Source organism: Lissotriton vulgaris, chromosome 12 (genome assembly GCF_964263255.1).
Source record: "Lissotriton vulgaris chromosome 12, aLisVul1.2, whole genome shotgun sequence".
Taxonomy (NCBI): Eukaryota; Metazoa; Chordata; class Amphibia; order Caudata; family Salamandridae; genus Lissotriton; species Lissotriton vulgaris.
In genome coordinates, this window is record NC_141700.1 from 465,287,369 (window position 1) to 465,312,916 (window position 25,548).

Genomic DNA, 25,548 nt, shown 5'->3' on the forward strand with positions numbered 1-25,548 from the left:
TTCCTAGCCGATGACGGCTGATAGCCAGAAACCGGACCTAGGATGCTTGATTAGGGTCCTGGGAATACATGTCTTGGCAGATCGGGCTGGACTGTTTCCATGAGGGACAGGGTCCAGACTGATTTGCATATGGCCATGTCTGAAATGAGGTGGCATGGTGAGCAAAATAACGATGGATTAAAACCAGATCTGTGACTGGGGTGAATGTTTTGCCAATGTGCAACATTCCATCCATCATCTTGTGTGTTTTGATGTTCGCCTTATGTGGAAAGGATATGCCCAGACGTGGGTCCCGTGCTCACTAAGCCACTGGATCAAGCTATCCTGGCGGATGACGACTGATAGCCAGAAACCGGTCCTAGGATGCTTGATTCCAGTCCAGGGAAGACATGGCTTGTCAGTTCGGGGTGGACTGTTCCCATGATGCACAGGGTCAAGGCTGATTTGTATATGGCCATGTCTGAACTGGGGTGGCGTTGTGAGCAAAATAACAATGGATTACACCCAGATCAGTGACTGGGGTGAATTTTTTTCCAATGTGCAACATTCCGTCCATCATCTTGTGTGTCTTGCTGTTTGCCCTATGTGGGAAGGGTATGCCCAGACGTGGGTCCCGTGCTCTTTATGCCGTTGGAGTCAAGCTTTCTTGGCTGATGACAGCTGATAGCCAGAAACCAGTCCTAGGATGCTTGGTTCCGGTCCAGGGAAGACATGGCTTGGCAGTTCGGGCTGGACTGTTCCCATGAGGCACAGGGTCAAGACTGATTTGCATATGGCCATGTCTGAACAGGGGTGGCGTGGTGAGCAAAATAATGATGGATTAAACCCAGATATGTGACTGGGGGTGAATGTTTTGCCAATGTGCAACATTCCGTCCATCATCTTGTGTGTTTTGCTGTTCGCCCTATGAGGGAAGGGTATGCCCAGATGTGGGTCCCATGCTGACTATGCCACTGGAGTCAAGCTATCCTGGGGATGATGGCTGATATCCAGAAACCGGTCCTAGGATGCCTATTCCGGTCCAGGGAAGACATGGCTTGGCAGTTCGGGCTGTACTGTTCCTATGAGGCACAGGGTCAAGACTGATTTGCATATGGCCATATCTGAACTGGGGTGGCGTGGTGAGCAAAATAATGATGGATTAATCCCAGATCTGTGACTGGGAGTGAATGTTTTGCCAATGCGCAACAATCCATCCATCATCTTGTGTGTTTTGCTGTTCCCTTATTTGGTAATAGTATGCCCAGACGTGGGTCCGGTGCTCACTATGCCACTTGAGTCCAGCTATCCTAGCTGATGACGGCTGATAGCCAGAAACCGGACCTAGGATGCTTGATTAGGGTCCTGGGAATACATGGCTTGGTAGATCGGGCTGGAATGTTTCCATGAGGGACAGAGTCCAGACTGATTTGCATATGGCCATGTCTGAACTGGGGTGGCGTGTTGAGCAAAATAACGATGGATTAAACCCAGATCTGTGACTTGGGTGAATGTTTTTCCAATGTGCAACATTCTGTCCATCGCCTTGTGTGTTTTGCTGTTCGCCCTATGTCGGAAGGATATGACCAGACGTGGGTCCCTTGCTCACAATGCCACTGGAGTCCAGCTATCCTGGTTGATGATGGCTGATAGCCAGAAACTGGTCCTAGGATGCTTGATTCCGGTCCAGGAATGACATGGCTTGGCAATTCGGGCTGGACTGTTCCCATGAAGGCACAGGGTCAAGACTAATTTGCATATGACGATGTCTGAACTGGGGTGGTGTGGTGAGCAAAATAACGATGGATTAAATCCAGATCTGTGACTGGGGGTGAATGTTTTGCCAATGTGCAACATTCCATCCATCATCTTGTGTGTTTTGCTGTTCGCCCTATGTGAAAAGGGTATTCCCAGATGTGGATCCCGTGCTCACTATGCCACTGGAGTCAAGCTATCCTGGCTGATGACGGCTGATAGCCAGAAACTGGTCTAGGATGCTTGATTCTGGCCCAGGGAAGATTTGGCTTGGCAGTTCGGGCTGGATTGTTCCCATGAGGCACAGTGCCAAGACTGATTTGCATATGGCCATGTCTGAACTGGGGTGGTGTGGTGAGCAAAATAACGATGGATTAAACCCAGATCTGTGACTGGGGGTGAATGTTTTGCCAATGTTCAGCATTCCGTCCATCATCTCATGTGTTTTGCCATTCGCCCTATGTGGGAAGGATATGCCCAGACGTGGGTCCCGTGCTCACTATGCCACTGGATCAAGCTATACTGGCTGATGACGGCTGATTCCATAAACCGGTCCTAGGATGCGGGATTCCGGTCCAGGGAAAACAGGGCTTGGCAGTTCGGGCTGCACCGTTCCCATGAGGCACAGGGTCAAGACTGATTTTCATATGACCATGTCTGAACTGGGGTGGAATGGTGAGCAAAATAACGATGGATTAAACCCAGATCTGTGATTGGGGTGAATGTGTTACCAATGTGCAACATTCCGTCCATCATCTTGTGTGTTTTGCTGTACGTCTTATGTGGGAAGGATATGCCCATACGTGTGTCCCGTTCTCTTTATGCCGTTGAAGTCAAGCTATCTTGGCTGATGACAGCTGATAGCCAGAAACTAGTCCTAGGATGCTTGGTTCCGGTCCAGGGAAGACATGGCTTGGCAGTTCGGGCTGGACTGTTCCCATGAGGCACAGGGTCAAGACTGATTTGCATATGGCCATGTCTGAACAGGGGTGGCGTGGTGAGCAAAATAATGATGGATTAAACCCAGATCTGTGACTGGGGGTGAATGTTTTGCCAATGTGCAACATTCCGTCCATCATCTTGTGTGTTTTGCTGTTCGCCCTATGAGGGAAGGGTATGCCCAGATGTGGGTCCCATGCTGACTATGCCACTGGAGTCAAGCTATCCTGGCTGATGATGGCTGATATCCAGAAACTGGTCCTAGGATGCCTATTCCGGTCCAGGGAAGACATGTCTTGGCAGTTTCGGGCTGTACTGTTCCTATGAGGCACAGGGTCAAGACTGATTTGCATATGGCCATATCTGAACTGGGATGGCGTGGTGAGCAAAATAATGATGGATTAATCCCAGATCTGTGACTGGGGGTGAATGTTTTGCCAATGTGCAAAAATCTGTCCATCATCTTGTGTGTTTTGATGTTCCATTATTTGGTAATAGTATGCCCAGACGTGGGTCCGGTGCTCACTATGCCACTTGAGTCCAGCTATCCTAGCTGATGACGGCTGATAGCCAGAAACCGGACCTAGGATGCTTGATTAGGGTCCTGGGAATACATGGCTTGGCAGATCGGGGTGGACTGTTTCCATGAGGGACAGGGTCCAGACTGATTTGCATATGGTCATGTCTGAACTGGGGTGGCGTGTTGAGAAAAATAACGATGGATTAAACCCAGATCTGTGACTGGGGGTGAATGTTTTTCCAATATGCAACATTCTGTCCATCATCTTGTGTGTTTTGCTGTTCGCCCCATGTCGGAAGGATATGACCAGACGTGGGTCCCTTGCTCACAATGCCACTGGAGTCCAGCTATCCTGGTTGATGATGGCTGATAGCCAGAAACTGGTCCTAGGATGCTTGATTCCGGTCCAGGAAAGACATGGCTTGGCAGTTTGGGCTGGACTGTTCCCATGAGGCACAGGGTCAAGACTAATTTGCATATGGCGATGTCTGAACTGGGGTGGTGTTTTGAGCAAAATAACGATGGATTAAATCCAGATCTCTGACTGGGGGTGAAAGTTTTGCCAATGTGCAACATTCCATCCATCATCTTGTGTGTTTTGCTGTTCGCCCTAAGTGATAAGTGTATTCCCAGACGTGGATCCCGTGCTCACTATGCCACTGGAGTCAAGCTATCCTGGCTGATGACGGCTGATAGCCAGAAACCGGTCCTAGGATGCTTGATTCTGGTCCAGGGAAGATTTGGCTTGGCAGTTCGGGCTGGATTGTTCCCATGAGGCACAGTGCCAAGACTGATTTGCATATGGCCATGTCTGAACTGGGGTGGTGTGGTGAGCAAAATAACGATGGATTAAACCCAGATCTGTGACTGGGGGTGAATATTTTGCCAATGTTCAGCATTCCGTCCATCATCTCATGTGTTTTGCCGTTCGCCCTATGTGGGAAGGGTATGCCCAGACGTGGGTCCCGTGCTCTTTATGCCACTGGAGTCAAGCTATCTTGGCTGATGACAGCTGATAGCCAGAAACCAGTCCTAGGATTCTTGGTTCCGGTCCAGGGAAGACATGGCTTGGCAGTTCGGGCTGGACTGTTCCCATGAGGCACCGGGTCAAGACTGATTTGCATATGGCCATGTCTGAACTGAGGTGGCGTGGTGAGCAAAATAATGATGGATTAAACCCAGATCTGTGACTGGGTTGAATGATTTGCCAATGTTCAACATTCCGTCATTCATCTTGTGTGTTTTGCTGTTCATCCTATGTGGGAAGGGTATATCGATACATGGGTCCCGTGCTCACTGTGCCACTGGAGTCAAGCTATCCTTGCTGATGATGGCTGGTAGCCAGAAACTGGTCCTAGGATCCTATATTCTGGTCCAGGGAAGACATGGCTTGGCAGTTCCGGTTGGGACTGTTTCCATGAGGCACAGGGTCAAGACTGATTTGCATATGGCCATGTCTGAACTGGGGTGGCGTGGTGAGCATAATAACAATGGATTAAACTCAGATCTGTGACTGGGGGTGAATGTTTTGCCAATGTTCAGCATTCCGTCCATCATCTCATGTGTTTTGCCTTTCGCCCTATGTGGGAAGAGTATGCCTAGACGTGGATCCCCTGCTCAATATGCCACTGGAGTCAAGCTACCCTGGCTGATGATGGCTGATAGCCAGAAACTGGTCCTATGATGCTTGAATCCGGTCCAGGGAAGACATGGCTTGGCAGTTCGGGCTGGACTGTTCCCTTGAGGCACAGTGTCAAGACTGATTTGCATATGGCCATGTCTGAACTGAGGTGGCGTGGTGAGCACAATAACGATGGATTAAACCCAGATCTGTGATTGGGGGTGAATGTTTTCCAATGTGCAACATTCCGTCCATCATCTTGTGTGTTTTGCTGTTCGCCCTATGAGGGAAGGGTATGCCCAGATGTGGGTCCCATGCTGACTATGCCACTGGAGTCAAGCTATCCTGGCTGATGATGGCTGATATCCAGAAACCGGTCCTAGGATGCCTATTCCGGTCCAGGGAAGACATGGCTTGGCAGTTCGGGCTGTACTGTTCCTATGAGGCACAGGGTCAAGACTGATTTGCATATGGCCATATCTCAACTGGGGTGGCGTGGTGAGCAAACTAATGATGGATTAATCCCAAATCTGTGACTGGGGGTGAATGTTTTGCCAATGTGCAAAAATCCGTCCATCATCTTGTGTGTTTTGCTGTTCCCTTATTTGGTAATAGTATGCCCAGACGTGGGTCCGGTGCTCACTATGCCACTTGAGTCCAGCTATCCTAGCTAATGACGGCTGATAGCCAGAAACCGGACCTAGGATGCTTGATTAGGGTCCTGGGAATACATGGCTTGGCAGATCGGGCTGGACTGTTTCCATGAGGGACAGGGTCGAGACTGATTTGCATATGGCCATGTCTGAACTGGGGTGGCGTGTTGAGCAAAATAACGATGGATTAAACCCAGATCTGTGACTGGGGGTGAATGCTTTTCCAATATGCAACATTCTGTCCATCATCTTGTGTGTTTTGCTGTTCGCCCTATGTCGGAAGGATATGACCAGACGTGGGTCCCTTGCTCACAATGCCACTGGAGTCCAGCTATCCTGGTTGATGATGGCTGATAGCCAGAAACTGGTCCTAGGATGCTGATTCCGGTCCAGGAAAGACATGGCTTGGCAGTTCAGGCTGGACTGTTACCATGAGGCACAGGGTCAAGACTAATTTGCATATGGCGATGTCTGAACTGGGGTGGTGTGGTGAGCAAAATAACGATGGATTAAATCCAGATCTCTGACTGGGGGGAAAGTTTTGCCAATGTGCAACATTCCATCCGTCATCTTGTGTGTTTTGCTGTTCGCCCTAAGTGATAAGGGTATTCCCAGACGTGGATCCCGTGCTCACTATGCCACTGGAGTCAAGCTATCCTGGCTGATGACAGCTGATAGCCAGAAACTGGTCCTAGGATGCTTGATTCTGGTCCAGGGAAGATTTGGCTTGGCAGTTCGGGCTGGACTGTTCCCATGAGGCACAGTGCCAAGACTCATTTGCATATGGCCATGTCTGAACTGGGGTGGTGTGGTGAGCAAAATAACGATGGATTAAACCCAGATCTGTGACTGGGGGTGAATGTTTTGCCAATGTTCAGCATTCCGTCCATCATCTCATGTGTTTTGCCGTTCGCCCTATGTGGGAAGGGTATGCCCAGACGTGGGTCCCGTGCTCTTTATGCCACTGGAGTCAAGCTATCTTGGCTGATGACAGCTGATAGCCAGAAACCAGTCCTAGGATGCTTGGTTCCGGTCCAGGGAAGACATGGCTTGGCAGTTCGGGCTGGACTGTTCCCATGAGGCACAGGGTCAAGACTGATTTGCATATGGCCATGTCTGAACTGATGTGGCGTGGTGAGCAAAATAACGATGGATGAAACCCAGATCTGTGACTGGGTTGAATGATTTGCCAATGTTCAACATTCCGTCATTCATCTTGTGTGTTTTGCTGTTCATCCTATGTGGGAAGGGTATATCGATACATGGGTCCCGTGCTCACTGTGTCACTGGAGTCAAGCTATCCTTGCTGATGGTAGCTGGTAGCCAGAAACCGGTCCTAGGATCCTATATTCTGGTCCAGGGAAGACATGGCTTGGCAGTTCCGGCTGGACTGTTTCCATGAGGCACAGGGTCAAGACTGATTTGCATATGGCCATGTCTGAACTGGGGTGGCGTGGTGAGCAAAATAACCATGGATTAAACTCAGATCTGTGACTGGGGGTGAATGTTTTGCCAATGTTCAGCATTCCGTCCATCATCTCATGTGTTTTGCCATTCGCCCTATGTGGGAAGGATATGCCCAGACGTGGGTCCCGTGCTCACTATGCCACTGGATCAAGCTATAATGGCTGATGATAGCTGATAGCCATAAACCGGTCCTAGGATGCTTGATTCTGGTCCCGGGAAAACATGGCTTGGCAGTTCGGGCTGTACTGTTCCTATGAGGCACAGGGTCAAGACTGATTTGCATATGGCCATATCTGAACTGGGGTGGCGTGGTGAGCAAAATAATGATGGATTAATCCCAGATCTGTGACTGGGGGTGAATGTTTTGCCAATGTGCAAAAATCCGTCCATCATCTTGTGTGTTTTGATGTTCCATTATTTGGTAATAGTATGCCCAGACGTGGGTCCGGTGCTCACTATGCCACTTTAGTCCAGCTATCCTAGCTGATGACGGCTGATAGCCAGAAACCGGACCTAGGATGCTTGATTAGGGTCGTGGGAATACATGGCTTGGCAGATCGGGCTGGACTGTTTCCATGAGGGACAGGGTCCAGACTGATTTGCATATGGCCATGTCTGAACTGGGGTGGCGTGTTGAGAAAAATAACGATGGATTAAACCCAGATCTGTGACTGGGGGTGAATGTTTTTCCAATATGCATTATTCTGTCCATCATCTTGTGTGCTTTGCTGTTCGCCCTATGTCGGAAGGATATGACCAGACGTGGGTCCCTTGCTCACAATGCCACTGGAGTCCAGCTATCCTGGTTGATGATGTCTGATAGCCAGAAACTGGTCCTTGGATGCTTGATTCCGGTCCAGGAAAGACATGGCTTGGCAGTTTGGGCTGGACTGTTCCCATGAGGCACAGGGTCAAGACTAATTTGCATATGGCGATGTCTGAACTGGGGTGGTGTGGTGAGCAACATAACGATGGATTAAATCCAGATCTCTGACTGGGGGTGAAAGTTTTGCCAATGTGCAACATTCCATCCATCATCTTGTGTGTTTTGCTGTTCGCCCTAAGTGATAAGGGTATTCCCAGACGTGGATCCCGTGCTCACTATGCCACTGGAGTCAAGCTATCCTGGCTGATGACGGCTGATAGCCAGAAACCGGTCCTAGGATGCTTGATTCTGGTCCAGGGAAGATTTGGCTTGGCAGTTCGGGCTGGATTGTTCCCATGAGGCACAGTGCCAAGACTGATTTGCATATGGCCATGTCTGAACTGGGGTGGTGTGGTGAGCAAAATAACGATGGATTAAACCCAGATCTGTGACTGGGGGTGAATATTTTGCCAATGTTCAGCATTCCGTCCATCATCTCATGTGTTTTGCCGTTCGCCCTATGTGGGAAGGGTATGCCCAGACGTGGGTCCCGTGCTCTTTATGCCACTGGAGTCAAGCTATCTTGGTTGATGACAGCTGATAGCCAGAAACCAGTCCTAGGATGCTTGGTTCCGGTCCAGGGAAGACATGGCTTGGCAGTTCGGGCTGGACTGTTCCCATGAGGCACCGGGTCAAGACTGATTTGCATATGCCCATGTCTGAACTGAGGTGGCGTGGTGAGCAAAATAATGATGGATTAAACCCAGATCTGTGACTGGGTTGAATGATTTGCCAATGTTCAACATTCCGTCATTCATCTTGTGTGTTTTGCTGTTCATCTTATGTGGGAAGGGTATTTCGATACATGGGTCCCGTGCTCACTGTGCCACTGGAGTCAAGCTATCCTTGCTGATGATGGCTGGTAGCCAGAAACCGGTCCTAGGATCCTATATTCTGGTCCAGGGAAGACATGGCTTGGCAGTTCCGGTTGGGACTGTTTCCATGAGGCACAGGGTCAAGACTGATTTGCATATGGCCATGTCTGAACTGGGGTGGCGTGGTGAGCATAAAAACAATGGATTAAACTCAGATCTGTGACTGGGGGTGAATCTTTTGCCAATGTTCAGCATTCCGTCCATCATCTCATGTGTTTTGCCTTTCGCCCTATGTGGGAAGAGTATGCCTAGACGTGGATCCCCTGCTCAATATGCCACTGGAGTCAAGCTACCCTGGCTGATGATGGCTGATAGCCAGAAACTGGTCCTATGATGCTTGAATCCGGTCCAGGGAAGACATGGCTTGGCAGTTCGGGCTGGACTGTTCCCTTGAGGCACAGTGTCAAGACTGATTTGCATATGGCCATGTCTGAACTGAGGTGGCGTGGTGAGCACAATAACAATGGATTAAACCCAGATCTGTGATTGGGGGTGAATGTTTTCCAATGTGCAACATTCCGTCCATCATCTTGTGTTTTTTGCTGTTCGCCCTATGAGGGAAGGGTATGCCCAGATGTGGGTCCCATGCTGACTATGCCACTGGAGTCAAGCTATCCTGGCTGATGATGGCTGATATCCAGAAACCGGTCCTAGGATGCCTATTCCGGTCCAGGGAAGACATGGCTTGGCAGTTCGGGCTGTACTGTTCCTATGAGGCACAGGGTCAAGACTGATTTGCATATGGCCATATCTGAACTGGGGTGGCGTGGTGAGCAAACTAATGATGGATTAATCCCAAATCTGTGACTGGGGGTGAATGTTTTGCCAATGTGCAAAAATCCGTCCATCATCTTGTGTGTTTTGCTGTTCCCTTATTTGGTAATAGTATGCCCAGACGTGGGTCCGGTGCTCACTATGCCACTTGAGTCCAGCTATCCTAGCTAATGACGGCTGATAGCCAGAAACTGGACCTAGGATGCTTGATTAGGGTCCTGGGAATACATGGCTTGGCAGATCGGGCTGGACTGTTTCCATGAGGGGCAGGGTCGAGACTGATTTGCATATGGCCATGTCTGAACTGGCGTGGCGTGTTGAGCAAAATAACAATGGATTAAACCCAGATCTGTGACTGGGGGTGAATGTTTTTCCAATATGCAACATTCTGTCCATCATCTTGTGTGTTTTGCTGTTCGCCCTATGTCGGAAGGATATGACCAGACGTGGGTCCCTTGCTCACAATGCCACTGGAGTCCAGCTATCCTGGTTGATGATGGCTGATAGCCAGAAACTGGTCCTAGGATGCTGATTCCGGTCCAGGAAAGACATGGCTTGGCAGTTCAGGCTGGACTGTTCCCATGAGGCACAGGGTCAAGACTAATTTGCATATGGCGATGTCTGAACTGGGGTGGTGTGGTGAGCAAAATAACGATGGATTAAATCCAGATCTCTGACTGGGGGGGAAAGTTTTGCCAATGTGCAACATTCCATCCGTCATCTTGTGTGTTTTGCTGTTCGCCCTAAGTGATAAGGGTATTCCCAGACGTGGATCCCGTGCTCACTATGCCACTGGAGTCAAGCTATCCTGGCTGATGACCGCTGATAGCCAGAAACCAGTCCTAGGATGCTTGATTCTGGTCCAGGGAAGATTTGGCTTGGCAGTTCGGGCTGGATTGTTCCCATGAGGCACAGTGACAAGACTCATTTGCATATGGCCATGTCTGAACTGGGGTGGTGTGGTGAGCAAAATAACGATGGATTAAACCCAGATCTGTGACTGGGGGTGAATGTTTTGCCAATGTTCAGCATTCCGTCCATCATCTCATGTGTTTTGCCGTTCGCCCTATGTGGGATGGGTATGCCCAGACGTGGGTCCCGTGCTCTTTATGCCACTGGAGTCAAGCTATCTTGGCTGATGACAGCTGATAGCCAGAAACCAGTCCTAGGATGCTTGGTTCCGGTCCAGGGAAGACATGGCTTGGCAGTTCAGGCTGGACTGTTCCCATGAGGCACAGGGTCAAGACTGATTTGCATATGGCCATGTCAGAACTGATGTGGCGTGGTGAGCAAAATAACGATGGATTAAACCCAGATCTGTGACTGGGTTGAATGATTTGCCAATGTTCAACATTCCGTCATTCATCTTGTGTGTTTTGCTGTTCATCCTATGTGGGAAGGGTATATCGATACATGGGTCCCGTGCTCACTGTGTCACTGGAGTCAAGCTATCCTTGCTGATGGTGGCTGGTAGCCAGAAACCGGTCCTAGGATCCTATATTCTGGTCCAGGGAAGACATGGCTTGGCAGTTCCGGCTGGACTGTTTCCATGAGGCACAGGGTCAAGACTGATTTGCATATGGCCATGTCTGAACTGGGGTGGCGTGGTGAGCAAAATAACCATGGATTAAACTCAGATCTGTGACTGGGGGTGAATGTTTTGCCAATGTTCAGCATTCCGTCCATCATCTCATGTGTTTTGCCATTCGCCCTATGTGGGAAGGATATGCCCAGACGTGGGTCCCGTGCTCACTATGCCACTGGATCAAGCTATAATGGCTGATGATGGCTGATAGCCATAAACCGGTCCTAGGATGCTTGATTCTGGTCCCGGGAAAACATGGCTTGGCAGTTCGGGCTGTACTGTTCCTATGAGGCACAGGGTCAAGACTGATTTGCATATGGCCATATCTGAACTGGGGTGGCGTGGTGAGCAAAATAATGATGGATTAATCCCAGATCTGTGACTGGGGGTGAATGTTTTGCCAATGTGCAAAAATCCGTCCATCATCTTGTGTGTTTTGATGTTCCATTATTTGGTAATAGTATGCGCAGACGTGGGTCCGGTGCTCACTATGCCACTTTAGTCCAGCTATCCTAGCTGATGACGGCTGATAGCCAGAAACCGGACCTAGGATGCTTGATCAGGGTCGTGGGAATACATGGCTTGGCAGATCGGGCTGGACTGTTTCCATGAGGGACAGGGTCCAGACTGATTTGCATATGGCCATGTCTGAACTGGGGTGGCGTGTTGAGAAAAATAACGATGGATTAAACCCAGATCTGTGACTGGGGGTGAATGTTTTTCCAATATGCAACATTCTGTCCATCATCTTGTGTGCTTTGCTGTTCGCCCTATGTCGGAAGGATATGACCAGACGTGAGTCCCTTGCTCACAATGCCACTGGAGTCCAGCTATCCTGGTTGATGATGTCTGATAGCCAGAAACTGGTCCTAGGATGCTTGATTCCGGTCCAGGAAAGACATGGCTTGGCAGTTTGGGCTGGACTGTTCCCATGAGGCACAGGGTCAAGACTAATTTGCATATGGCGATGTCTGAACTGGGGTGGTGTGGTGAGCAAAATAACGATGGATTAAATCCAGATCTCTGACTGGGGGTGAAAGTTTTGCCAATGTGCAACATTCCATCCATCATCTTGTGTGTTTTGCTGTTCGCGCTAAGTGATAAGGGTATTCCCAGACGTGGATCCCGTGCTCACTATGCCACTGGAGTCAAGCTATCCTGGCTGATGACGGCTGATAGCCAGAAACCGGTCCTAGGATGCTTGATTCTGGTCCAGGGAAGATTTGGCTTGGCAGTTCGGGCTGGATTGTTCCCATGAGGCACAGTGCCAAGACTGATTTGCATATGGCCATGTCTGAACTGGGGTGGTGTGGTGAGCAAAATAATGATGGATTAAACCCAGATCTGTGACTGGGGGTGAATATTTTGCCAATGTTCAGCATTCCATCCATCATCTCATGTGTTTTGCCGTTCGCCCTATGAGGGAAGGGTATGCCCAGACGTGGGTCCCGTGCTCTTTATGCCACTGGAGTCAAGCTATCTTGGCTGATGACAGCTGATAGCCAGAAACCAGTCCTAGGATTCTTGGTTCCGGTCCAGGGAAGACATGGCTTGGCAGTTCGGGCTGGACTGTTCCCATGAGGCACCGGGTCAAGACTGATTTGCATATGGCCATGTCTGAACTGAGGTGGCGTGGTGAGCAAAATAATGATGGATTAAACCCAGATCTGTGACTGGGTTGAATGATTTGCCAATGTTCAACATTCCGTCATTCATCTTGTGTGTTTTGCTGTTCATCCTATGTGGGAAGGGTATATCGATACATGGGTCCCGTGCTCACTGTGCCACTGGAGTCAAGCAATCCTTGCTGATGATGGCTGGTAGCCAGAAACCGGTCCTAGGATCCTATATTCTATTCCAGGGAAGACATGGCTTGGCAGTTCCGGTTGGGACTGTTTCCATGAGGCACAGGGTCAAGACTGATTTGCATATGGCCATGTCTGAACTGGGGTGGCGTGGTGAGCATAATAACAATGGATTAAACTCATATCTGTGACTGGGGGTGAATCTTTTGCCAATGTTCAGCATTCCGTCCATCATCTCATGTGTTTTGCCGTTCGCCCTATGTGGGAAGGGTATGCCCAGACGTGGGTCCCGTGCTCTTTATGCCACTGGAGTCAAGCTATCTTGGCCGATGACAGCTGATAGCCAGAAACCAGTCCTAGGATGCTTGGTTCCGGTCCAGGGAAGACATGGCTTGGCAGTTCGGGCTGGACTGTTCATATGAGGCACAGGGTCAAGACTGATTTGCATATGGCCATGTCTGAACTGATGTGGCGTGGTGAGCAAAATAACGATGGATTAAACCCAGATATGTGACTGGGTTGAATGATTTGCCAATGTTCAACATTCGGTCATTCATCTTGTGTGTTTTGCTGTTCATCCTATGTGGGAAGGGTATATCGATACATGGGTCCCGTGCTCACTGTGTCACTGGAGTCAAGCTATCCTTTCTGATGGTGGCTGGTAGCCAGAAACCGGTCCTAGGATCCTATATTCTGGTCCAGGGAAGACATGGCTTGGCAGTTCCGGCTGGACTGTTTCCATGAGGCACAGGGTCAAGACTGATTTGCATATGGCCATGTCTGAACTGGGGTGGCGTGGTGAGCAAAATAACCATGGATTAAACTCAGATCTGTGACTGGGGGTGAATGTTTTGCCAATGTTCAGCATTCCGTCCATCATCTCATGTGTTTTGCCATTCGCCCTATGTGGGAAGGATATGCCCAGACGTGGGTCCCGTGCTCACTATGCCACTGGATCAAGCTATAATTGCTGATGATGGCTGATAGCCATAAACCGGTCCTAGGATGCTTGATTCTGGTCCAGGGAAAACATGGCTTGGCAGTTCGGGCTGTACTGTTCCTATGAAGCACAGGGTCAAGACTGATTTGCATATGGCCATATCTGAACTGGGGTGGCGTGGTGAGCAAAATAATGATGGATTAATCCCAGATCTGTGACTGGGGTGAATTTTTTTCCAATGTGCAACATACCTTCCATCATCTTGTGTGTCTTGCTGTTTGCCCTATGTGGGAAGGGTATGCCCAGACGTGGGTCCCGTGCTCTTTATGCCGTTGGAGTCAAGCTATCTTGGCTGATGACAGCTGATAGCCAGAAACCAGTCCTAGGATGCTTGGTTCCGGTCCAGGGAAGACATGGCTTGGCAGTTCGGGCTGGACTGTTCCCATGAGGCACAGGGTCAAGACTGATTTGCATATGGCCATGTCTGAACAGGGGTGGCGTGGTGAGCAAAATAATGATGGATTAATCCCAGATCTGTGACTGGGGGTGAATGTTTTGCCAATGTGCAAAAATCCGTCCATCATCTTGTGTGTTTTGATGTTCCATTATTTGGTAATAGTATGCGCAGACGTGGGTCCGGTGCTCACTATGCCACTTTTGTCCAGCTATCCTAGCTGATGACGGCTGATAGCCAGAAGCCGGACCTAGGATGCTTGATCAGGGTCGTGGGAATACATGGCTTGGCAGATCGGGCTGGACTGTTTCCATGAGGGACAGGGTCCAGACTGATTTGCATATGGCCATGTCTGAACTGGGGTGGCGTGTTGAGAAAAATAACGATGGATTAAACCCAGATCTGTGACTGGGGGTGAATGTTTTTCCAATATGCAACATTCTGTCCATCATCTTGTGTGCTTTGCTGTTCGCCCTATGTCGGAAGGATATGACCAGACGTGGGTCCCTTGCTCACAATGCCACTGGAGTCCAGCTATCCTGGTTGATGATGTCTGATAGCCAGAAACTGGTCCTAGGATGCTTGATTCCGGTCCAGGAAAGACATGGCTTGGCAGTTTGGGCTGGACTGTTCCCATGAGGCACAGGGTCAAGACTAATTTGCATATGGCGATGTCTGAACTGGGGTGGTGTGGTGAGCAAAATAACGATGGATTAAATCCAGATCTCTGACTGGGGGTGAAAGTTTTGCCAATGTGCAACATTCCATCCATCATCTTGTGTGTTTTGCTGTTCGCCCTAAGTGATAAGGGTATTCCCAGACGTGGATCCCGTGCTCACTATGCCACTGGAGTCAAGCTATCCTGGCTGATGACGGCTGATAGCCAGAAACCGGTCCTAGGATGCTTGATTCTGGTCCAGGGAAGATTTGGCTTGGCAGTTCGGGCTGGATTGTTCCCATGAGGCACAGTGCCAAGACTCATTTGCATATGGCCATGTCTGAACTGGGGTGGTGTGGTGAGCAAAATAACGATAGATTAAACCCAGATCTGTGACTGGGGGTGAATGTTTTGCCAATGTTCAGCATTCCGTCGATCATCTCATGTGTTTTGCCGTTCGCCCTATGTGGGAAGGGTATGCCCAGACGTGGGTCCCGTGCTCTTTATGCCACTGGAGTCAAGCTATCTTGGCCGATGACAGCTGATAGCCAGAAACCAGTCCTAGGATGCTTGGTTCCGGTCCAGGGAAGACATGGCTTGGCAGTTCGGGCTGGACTGTTCATATGAGGCACAGGGTGAAGACTGATTTGCATATGGCCATGTCTGAACTGATGTGGCGTGGTGAGCAAAATAACGATGGATTAAACCCAGATATGTGACTGGGTTGAATGATTTGCCAATGTTCAACATTCCGTCATTCATCTTGTGTGTTTTGCTGTTCATCCTATGTGGGAAGGGTATATCGATACATGGGTCCCGTGCTCACTGTGTCACTGGAGTCAAGCTATCCTTTCTGATGGTGGCTGGTAGCCAGAAACCGGTCCTAGGATCCTATATTCTGGTCCAGAGAAGACATGGCTTGGCAGTTCCGGCTGGACTGTTTCCATGAGGCACAGGGTCAAGACTGATTTGCATATGGCCATGTCTGAACTGGGGTGGCGTGGTGAGCAAAATAACCATGGATTAAACTCAGATCTGTGACTGGGGGTGAATGTTTTGCCAATGTTCAGCATTCCGTCCATCATCTCATGTGTTTTGCCATTCACCCTATGTGGGAAGGATATGCCCAGACGTGGGTCCCGTGCTCACTATGCCACTGGATCAAGCTATAATGGCTGATGATGGCTGATAGCCATAAACCGGTCCTAGGATGCTTGATTCTGGTCCAGGGAAAACATGGCTTGGCAGTTCGGGCTGTACTGTTCCTATGAAGCACAGGGTCAAGACTGATTTGCATATGGCCATATCTGAACTGGGGTGGCGTGGTGAGCAAAATAATGATGGATTAATCCCAGATCTGTGACTGGGGTGAATTTTTTTCCAATGTGCAACATACCTTCCATCATCTTGTGTGTCTTGCTGTTTGCCCTATGTGGGAAGGGTATGCCCAGACGTGGGTCCCGTGCTCTTTATGCCGTTGGAGTCAAGCTATCTTGGCTGATGACAGCTGATAGCCAGAAACCAGTCCTAGGATGCTTGGTTCCGGTCCAGGGAAGACATGGCTTGGCAGTTCGGGCTGGACTGTTCCCATGAGGCACAGGGTCAAGACTGATTTGCATATGGCCATGTCTGAACAGGGGTGGCGTGGTGAGCAAAATAATGATGGATTAAACCCAGATCTGTGACTGGGGGTGAATGTTTTGCCAATGTGCAACATTCCGTCCATCATCTTGTGTGTTTTGCTATTCGCCCTATGAGGGAAGGGTATGCCCAGATGTGGATCCCAAGCTGACTATGCCACTGGAGTCAAGCTATCCTGGCTGATGATGGCTGATATCAGGAAACCGGTCCTAGGATGCCTATTCCGGTCCAGGGAAGACATGGCTTGGCAGTTCGGGCTGTACTGTTCCTATGAGGCACAGGGTCAAGACTGATTTGCATATGCCCATATCTGAACTGGGGTGGCGTGGTGAGCAAAATAATGATGGATTAATCCCAGATCTGTGACTGGGAGTGAATGTTTTGCCAATGCGCAACAATCCATCCATCATCTTGTGTGTTTTGCTGTTCCCTTATTTGGTAATAGTATGCCCAGACGTGGGTCCGGTGCTCACTATGCCACTTGAGTCCAGCTATCCTAGCTGATGACGGCTGATAGCCAGAAACCGGACCTAGGATGCTTGATTAGGGTCCTGGGAATCCATGGCTTGGTAGATCGGGCTGGACTGTTTCCATGAGGGACAGGGTCCAGACTGATTTGCATATGGCCATGTCTGAACTGGGGTGGCGTGTTGAGCAAAATAACGATGGATTAAACCCAGATCTGTGACTTGGGTGAATGTTTTTCCAATATGCAACATTCTGTCCATCGTCTTGTGTGTTTTGCTGTTCGCCCTATGTCGGAAGGATATGACCAGACGTGGGTCCCTTGCTCACAATGCCACTGGAGTCCAGCTATCCTGGTTGATTATGGCTGATAGCCAGAAACTGGTCCTAGGATGCTTGATTCCGGTCCAGGAATGACATGGCTTGGCAGTTCGGGCTGGACTGTTCCCATGAGGCACAGGGTCAAGACTAATTTGCATATGACGATGTCTGAACTGGGGTGGTGTGGTGAGCAAAATAACAATGGATTAAATCCAGATCTGTGACTGGGGGTGAATGTTTTGCCAATGTGCAACATTCCATCCATCATCTTGTGTGTTTTGCTGTTCGCCCTATGTGAAAAGGGTATTCCCAGACGTGGATCCCGTGCTCACTATGCCACTGGAGTCAAGCTATCCTGGCTGATGACGGCTGATAGCCAGAAACTGGTCCTAGGATGCTTGATTCTGGCCCAGGGAAGATTTGGCTTGGCAGTTCGGGCTGGATTGTTCCCATGAGGCACAGTGCCAAGACTCATTTGCATATGGCCATGTCTGAACTGGGGTGGTGTGGTGAGCAAAATAACGATGGATTAAACCCAGATCTGTGACTGGGGGTGAATGTTTTGCCAATGTTCAGCATTCCGTCCATCATCTCATGTGTTTTGCCGTTCGCCCTATGTGGGATGGGTATGCCCAGACGTGGGTCCCGTGCTCTTTATGCCACTGGAGTCAAGCTATCTTGGCTGATGACAGCTGATAGCCAGAAACCAGTCCTAGGATGCTTGGTTCCGGTCCAGGGAAGACATGGCTTGGCAGTTCAGGCTGGACTGTTCCCATGAGGCACAGGGTCAAGACTGATTTGCATATGGCCATGTCAGAACTGATGTGGCGTGGTGAGCAAAATAACGATGGATTAAACCCAGATCTGTGACTGGGTTGAATGATTTGCCAATGTTCAACATTCCGTCATTCATCTTGTGTGTTTTGCTGTTCATCCTATGTGGGAAGGGTATATCGATACATGGGTCCCGTGCTCACTGTGTCACTGGAGTCAAGCTATCCTTGCTGATGGTGGCTGGTAGCCAGAAACCGGTCCTTGGATCCTATATTCTGGTCCAGGGAAGACATGGCTTGGCAGTTCCGGCTGGACTGTTTCCATGAGGCACAGGGTCAAGACTGATTTGCATATGGCCATGTCTGAACTGGGGTGGCGTGGTGAGCAAAATAACCATGGATTAAACTCAGATCTGTGACTGGGGGTGAATGTTTTGCCAATGTTCAGCATTCCGTCCATCATCTCATGTGTTTTGCCATTCGCCCTATGTGGGAAGGATATGCCCAGACGTGGGTCCCGTGCTCACTATGCCACTGGATCAAGCTATAATGGCTGATGATGGCTGATAGCCATAAACCGGTCCTAGGATGCTTGATTCTGGTCCCGGGAAAACATGGCTTGGCAGTTCGGGCTGTACTGTTCCTATGAGGCACAGGGTCAAGACTGATTTGCATATGGCCATATCTGAACTGGGGTGGCGTGGTGAGCAAAATAATGATGGATTAATCCCAGATCTGTGACTGGGGGTGAATGTTTTGCCAATTTGCAAAAATCCGTCCATCATCTTGTGTGTTTTGATGTTCCATTATTTGGTAATAGTAATAGTGGTAATAGTGGTAATGGTAATAGTGGGTCCGGTGCTCACTATGCCACTTTAGTCCAGCTATCCTAGCTGATGACGGCTGATAGCCAGAAACCGGACCTAGGATGCTTGATCAGGGTCGTGGGAATACATGGCTTGGCAGATCGGGCTGGACTGTTTCCATGAGGGACAGGGTCCAGACTGATTTGCATATGGCCATGTCTGAACTGGGGTGGCGTGTTGAGAAAAATAACGATGGATTAAACCCAGATCTGTGACTGGGGGTGAATGTTTTTCCAATATGCAACATTCTGTCCATCATCTTGTGTGCTTTGCTGTTCGCCCTATGTCGGAAGGATATGACCAGACGTGGGTCCCTTGCTCACAATGCCACTGGAGTCCAGCTATCCTGGTTGATGATGTCTGATAGCCAGAAACTGGTCCTAGGATGCTTGATTCCGGTCCAGGAAAGACATGGCTTGGCAGTTTGGGCTGGACTGTTCCCATGAGGCACAGGGTCAAGACTAATTTGCATATGGCGATGTCTGAACTGGGGTGGTGTGGTGAGCAAAATAACGATGGATTAAATCCAGATCTCTGACTGGGGGTGAAAGTTTTGCCAATGTGCAACATTCCATCCATCATCTTGTGTGTTTTGCTGTTCGCCCTAAGTGATAAGGGTATTCCCAGACGTGGATCCCGTGCTCACTATGCCACTGGAGTCAAGCTATCCTGGCTGATGACGGCTGATAGCCAGAAACCGGTCCTAGGATGCTTGATTCTGGTCCAGGGAAGATTTGGCTTGGCAGTTCGGGCTGGATTGTTCCCATGAGGCACAGTGCCAAGACTGATTTGCATATGGCCATGTCTGAACTGGGGTGGTGTGGTGAGAAAAATAATGATGGATTAAACCCAGATCTGTGACTGGGGGTGAATATTTTGCCAATGTTCAGCATTCCATCCATCATCTCATGTGTTTTGCCGTTCGCCCTATGTGGGAAGGGTATGCCCAGACGTGGGTCCCGTGCTCTTTATGCCACTGGAGTCAAGCTATCTTGGCTGATGACAGCTGATAGCCAGAAACCAGTCCTAGGATTCTTGGTTCCGGTCCAGGGAAGACATGGCTTGGCAGTTCGGGCTGGACTGTTCCCATGAGGCACCGGGTCAAGACTGATTTGCATATGGCCATGTCTGAACTGAGGTGGCGTGGTGAGCAAAATAATGATGGATTAAACCCAGATCTGTGACTGGGTTGAATGATTGGCCAATGTTAAACATTCCGTCATTCATCTTGTGTGTTTTGCTGTTCATCCTATGTGGGAAGGGTATATCGATACATGGGTCCCGTGCTCACTGTGCCACTGGAGTCAAGCTATCCTTGCTGATGATGGCTGGTAGCCAGAAACCGGTCCTAGGATCCTATATTCTATTCCAGGGAAGACATGGCTTGGCAGTTCCGGTTGGGACTGTTTCCATGAGGCACAGGGTCAAGACTGATTTGCATATGGCCATGTCTGAACTGGGGTGGCGTGGTGAGCATAATAACAATGGATTAAACTCAGATCTGTGACTGGGGGTGAATCTTTTGCCAATGTTCAGCATTCTGTCCATCATCTCATGTGTTTTGCCTTTCGCCCTATGTGGGAAGAGTATGCCTAGACGTGGATCCCCTGCTCAATATGCCACTGGAGTCAAGCTACCCTGGCTGATGATTGCTGATAGCCAGAAACTGGTCCTATGATGCTTGAATCCGGTCCAGGGAAGACATGGCTTGGCAGTTCGGGCTGGACTGTTCCCTTGAGGCACAGTGTCAAGACTGATTTGCATATGGCCATGTATGAACTGAGGTGGCGTGGTGAGCACAATAACGATGGATTAAACCCAGATCTGTGATTGGGGGTGAATGTTTTCCAATGTGCAACATTCCGTCCATCATCTTGTGTGTTTTGCTGTTCGCCCTATGAGGGAAGGGTATGCCCAGATGTGGGTCCCATGCTGACTATGCCACTGGAGTCAAGCTATCCTGGCTGATGATGGCTGATATCCAGAAACCGGTCCTAGGATGCCTATTCCGGTCCAGGGAAGACATGGCTTGGCAGTTCGGGCTGTACTGTTCCTATGAGGCACAGGGTCAAGACTGATTTGCATATGGCCATATCTGAACTGGGGTGGCGTGGTGAGCAAAATAATGATGGATTAATCCCAAATCTGTGACTGGGGGTGAATGTTTTGCCAATTTGCAAAAATCCGTCCATCATCTTGTGTGTTTTGCTGTTCCCTTATTTGGTAATAGTATGCCCAGACGTGGGTCCGGTGCTCACTATGCCACTTGAGTCCAGCTATCCTAGCTAATGACGGCTGATAGCCAGAAACCGGACCTAGGATGCTTGATTAGGGTCCTGGGAATACATGGCTTGGCAGATCGGGCTGGACTGTTTCCATGAGGGACAGGGTCGAGACTGATTTGCATATGGCCATGTCTGAACTGGGGTGGCGTGTTGAGCAAAATAACGATGGATTAAACTCAGATCTGTGACTGGGGTGAATGTTTTTACAATATGCAACATTCTGTCCATCATCTTGTGTGTTTTGCTGTTCGCCCTATGTCGGAAGCATATGACCAGACGTGGGTCCCTTGCTCACAATGCCACTGGAGTCCAGCTATCCTGTTTGAAGATGGCTGATAGCCAGAAACTGGTCCTAGGATACTTGATTCCGGTCCAGGAAAGACATGGCTTGGCAGTTCAGGCTGGACTGTTCCCAAGAGGCACAGGGTCAAGACTAATTTGCATATGGCGATGTCTGAACTGGGGTGGTGTGGTGAGCAAAATAACGATGGATTAAATCCAGATCTCTGACTGGGGGGGAAAGTTTTGCCAATGTGCAACATTCCATCCATCATCTTGTGTGTTTTGCTGTTCGCCCTAAGTGATAAGGGTATTCCCAGACGTGGATCCCGTGCTCACTATGCCACTGAAGTCAAGCTATCCTGGCTGATGACGGCTGATAGCCAGAAACCGGTCCTAGGATGCTTGATTCTGGTCCAGGGAAGATTTGGCTTGGCAGTTCGGGCTGGATTGTTCCCATGAGGCACAGTGCCAAGACTCATTTGCATATGGCCATGTCTGAACTGGGGTGGTGTGGTGAGCAAAATAACGATAGATTAAACCCAGATCTGTGACTGGGGGTGAATGTTTTGCCAATGTTCAGCATTCCGTCGATCATCTCATGTGTTTTGCCGTTCGCCCTATGTGGGAAGGGTATGCCCAGACGTGGGTCCCGTGCTCTTTATGCCACTGGAGTCAAGCTATCTTGGCTGATGACAGCTGATAGCCAGAAACCAGTCCTAGGATGCTTGGTTCCGGTCCAGGGAAGACATGGCTTGGCAGTTCGGGCTGGACTGTTCATATGAGGCACAGGGTCAAGACTGATTTGCATATGGCCATGTCTGAACTGATGTGGCGTGGTGAGCAAAATAACGATGGATTAAACCCAGATATGTGACTGGGTTGAATGATTTGCCAATGTTCAACATTCCGTCATTCATCTTGTGTGTTTTGCTGTTCATCCTATGTGGGAAGGGTATATCGATACATGGGTCCCGTGCTCACTGTGTCACTGGAGTCAAGCTATCCTTTCTGATGGTGGCTGGTAGCCAGAAACCGGTCCTAGGATCCTATATTCTGGTCCAGGGAAGACATGGCTTGGCAGTTCCGGCTGGACTGTTTCCATGAGGCACAGGGTCAAGACTGATTTGCATATGGCCATGTCTGAACTGGGGTGGCGTGGTGAGCAAAATAACCATGGATTAAACTCAGATCTGTGACTGGGGGTGAATGTTTTGCCAATGTTCAGCATTCCGTCCATCATCTCATGTGTTTTGCCATTCGCCCTATGTGGGAAGGATATGCCCAGACGTGGGTCCCGTGCTCACTATGCCACTGGATCAAGCTATAATGGCTGATGATGGCTGATAGCCATAAACCGGTCCTAGGATGCTTGATTCTGGTCCAGGGAAAACATGGCTTGGCAGTTCGGGCTGTACTGTTCCTATGAAGCACAGGGTCAAGACTGATTTGCATATGGCCATATCTGAACTGGGGTGGCGTGGTGAGCAAAATAATGATGGATTAATCCCAGATCTGTGACTGGGGTGAATTTTTTTCCAATGTGCAACATACCTTCCATCATCTTGTGTGTCTTGCTGTTTGCCCTATGTGGGAAGGGTATGCCCAGACGTGGGTCCCGTGCTCTTTATGCCGTTGGAGTCAAGCTATCTTGGCTGATGACAGCTGATAGCCAGAAACCAGTCCTAGGATGCTTGGTTCCGGTCCAGGGAAGACATGGCTTGGCAGTTCGGGCTGGACTGTTCCCATGAGGCACAGGGTCAAGACTGATTTGCATATGGCCATGTCTGAGCAGGGGTGGCGTGGTGAGCAAAATAATGATGGATTAAACCCAGATCTGTGACTGGGGGTGAATGTTTTGCCAATGTGCAACATTCCGTCCATCATCTTGTGTGTTTTGCTGTTCGCCCTATGAGGGAAGGGTATGCCCAGATGTGGGTCCCATGCTGACTATGCCACTGGAGTCAAGCTATCCTGGCTGATGATGGCTGATATCAGGAAACCGGTCCTAGGATGCCTATTCCGGTCCAGGGAAGACATGGCTTGGCAGTTCGGGCTGTACTGTTCCTATGAGGCACAGGGTCAAGACTGATTTGCATATGGCCATATCTGAACTGGGGTGGCGTGGTGAGCAAAATAATGATGGATTAATCCCAGATCTGTGACTGGGAGTGAATGTTTTGCCAATGCGCAACAATCCATCCATCATCTTGTGTGTTTTGCTGTTCCCTTATTTGGTAATAGTATGCCCAGACGTGGGTCCGGTGCTCACTATGCCACTTGAGTCCAGCTATCCTAGCTGATGACGGCTGATAGCCAGAAACCGGACCTAGGATGCTTGATTAGGGTCCTGGGAATCCATGGCTTGGTAGATCGGGCTGGACTGTTTCCATGAGGGACAGGGTCCAGACTGATTTGCATATGGCCATGTCTGAACTGGGGTGGCGTGTTGAGCAAAATAACGATGGATTAAACCCAGATCTGTGACTTGGGTGAATGTTTTTCCAATATGCAACATTCTGTCCATCATCTTGTGTGTTTTGCTGTTCGCCCTATGTCGGAAGGATATGACCAGACGTGGGTCCCTTGCTCACAACGCCACTGGAGTCCAGCTATCCTGGTTGATTATGGCTGATAGCCAGAAACTGGTCCTAGGATGCTTGATTCCGGTCCAGGAATGACATGGCTTGGCAATTCGGGCTGGACTGTTCCCATGAGGCACAGGGTCAAGACTAATTTGCATATGACGATGTCTGAACTGGGGTGGTGTGGTGAGCAAAATAACAATGGATTAAATCCAGATCTGTGACTGGGGGTGAATGTTTTGCCAATGTGCAACATTCCATCCATCATCTTGTGTGTTTTGCTGTTCGCCCTATGTGAAAAGGGTATTCCCAGACGTGGATCCCGTGCTCACTATGCCACTGGAGTCAAGCTATCCTGGCTGATGACGGCTGATAGCCAGAAACTGGTCCTAGGATGCTTGATTCTGGCCCAGGGAAGATTTGGCTTGGCAGTTCGGGCTGGATTGTTCCCATGAGGCAAAGTGCCAAGACTGATTTGCATATGGCCATTTCTGAACTGGGGTGGTATGGTGAGCAAAATAACGATGGATTAAACCCAGATCTGTGACTGGGGGTGAATGTTTTGCCAATGTTCAGCATTACGTCCATCATCTCATGTGTTTTGCCATTCACCCTATGTGGGAAGGATATGCCCAGACGTGGGTCCCGTGCTCACTATGCCACTGGATCAAGCTATACTGGCTGATGACGGCTGATTCCATAAACCGGTCCTAGGATGCGGGATTCCGGTCCAGGGAAAACATGGCTTGGCAGTTCGGGCTGCACCGTTCCCATGAGGCACAGAGTCAAGACTGATTTTCATATGACCATGTCTGAACTGGGGTGGCATGGTGAAAAAATTAACGATGGATTAAAACCAAGATCTGTGATTGGGGTGAATGTGTTACCAATGTGCAACATTCCATCCATCATCTTGTGTGTTTTGCTGTACGTCTTATGTGGGAAGGATATGCCCATACGTGGGTCCCGTGCTCTTTATGCCGTTGGAGTCAAGCTATCTTGGCTGATGACAGCTGATAGCCAGAAACCAGTCCTAGGATGCTTGGTTCCGGTCCAGGGAAGACATGGCTTGGCAGTTCGGGCTGGACTGTTCCCATGAGGCACAGGGTCAAGACTGATTTGCATATGGCCATGTCTGAACAGGGGTGGCGTGGTGAGCAAAATAATGATGGATTAAACCCAGATCTGTGACTGGGGGTGAATGTTTTGCCAATGTGCAACATTCCGTCCATCATCTTGTGTGTTTTTCTGTTCGCCATATGTGGGAAGAGTATGCCCAGACGTGGATCCCCTGCTCAATATGCCACTGGAGTCAAGCTACCCTGGCTGATGATGGCTGATAGCCAGAAACTGGTCCTATGATGCTTGAATCCGGTCCAGGGA